The sequence below is a fragment of the Limanda limanda genome, chromosome 1, assembly GCF_963576545.1.
Source record: "Limanda limanda chromosome 1, fLimLim1.1, whole genome shotgun sequence".
NCBI classification, from domain to species: Eukaryota; Metazoa; Chordata; class Actinopteri; order Pleuronectiformes; family Pleuronectidae; genus Limanda; species Limanda limanda.
In genome coordinates this window covers 12,950,506-12,951,883 of record NC_083636.1, presented here as the reverse complement: position 1 = coordinate 12,951,883, position 1,378 = coordinate 12,950,506, and positions in this window count along the sequence as shown.

The window sequence follows — 1,378 nt, the reverse complement described above, 5'->3', positions numbered from 1 at the left end:
TTTCAGTGGCGGTAGTTTTCCTTTTTCTTTTTTCTTTTTTCTTGGTTGGGTCTAAAACTTCATCATATCCGGATTCCTGCAGCGCGGCCAGTGGAGGCGGCTGCTCCTCTTCCCTGGGCGGCAGAGCAGTGAACTGAGCCCTCCCTGAACATCTGTGCCCTCACTTCCAAGTTCGGAACAACTACAAAATATAGTTATGTTTGCAAAAAGTAACCGTAAAAGTTTTTTTAATCTACATCATAAACTGTGTGATCACGAGTGTTGAAAATTCCGGGCCTTACTTTGGGACTTGAATACAACATCTCAGAAGTTTAGAAGATCCAGTGGCTGAGCTCATCAGTTTATTTTTAATTGGTTGATTGGTGACTCATGTGACTTCATTACGTTCGTTTTCTCAACTCGTATCTCTAAGCACATTTTTTGGTTGTGTTTTTTATAATAAGAACTTGATTTGTATCTTATGTGAACAAGGTTAATAAGCACTTATAGCACAATATACATGGCAAAAAAATGAAAGGACTTAAAATAAAAGTTTTTCATTCATATCATATTAAGGTCGAGATTGATTGATATGATAATTTCAAATGAACACTTAAAATATATTGAAATCACAATTGGTTTACATATGCTCCACATCTGTGATTGGTCCTGTCAGTACTGTTTAAGAAGCAATACTCCTCCAACACCGCAAATATAGTAAGAATCTATATTTCTCAACAGTTTGTTTATAAGAGGTTTAAGGTTGGTAAGAGGTCAGGAGTTAAACCTCCCTGGAGTTGATCCAATCTAGGATGTATTAAGGAGTCATTTGGATCCATTCAACATGAAGTAGGTGCCACTTGTGATTGAATCATTGATCTGAAGTATAAGCTGAGTCTATTTAAGTCCAAACATAAGTAAGGTCACTGTGTGGAATTACAAATTTAGCATTTTTCTGTCTTTTTGGTAAACGAGGAGCATGATTTTGTTTAAGAAAAGCTCATTTTACCTATTTAAAATGAACTTTTTCATTATTTGAAGTAATCACACTGGTTTTTGATGACTGCCATATTTTATCATCTTAAGGCTATGAGAAGAATTACTCCTTCTATACATTTCTACAAACTGTCGCCTGTGCATGTTACCTCTAACAATGTGGAAGTAAATCTAATTTCAAACAAACTCATAAGTTAAACCCTTGTGTTTGTTCCTGCAAGAACTGTGCTTCACCCCTGGTATCTGGAGTTTTTTTTATCGGATACCTTTACAACCTCAGTTACAGTCCCAGGCCTCGAGGTAACTTTATCTCCATGAAGAATACGATAAAATCAGCAGCAGGACCTCAGCTGCAAAGTCAGCCAGCATGAGTTAAAAGTTTGAAAAAACTATCAACTGCCAA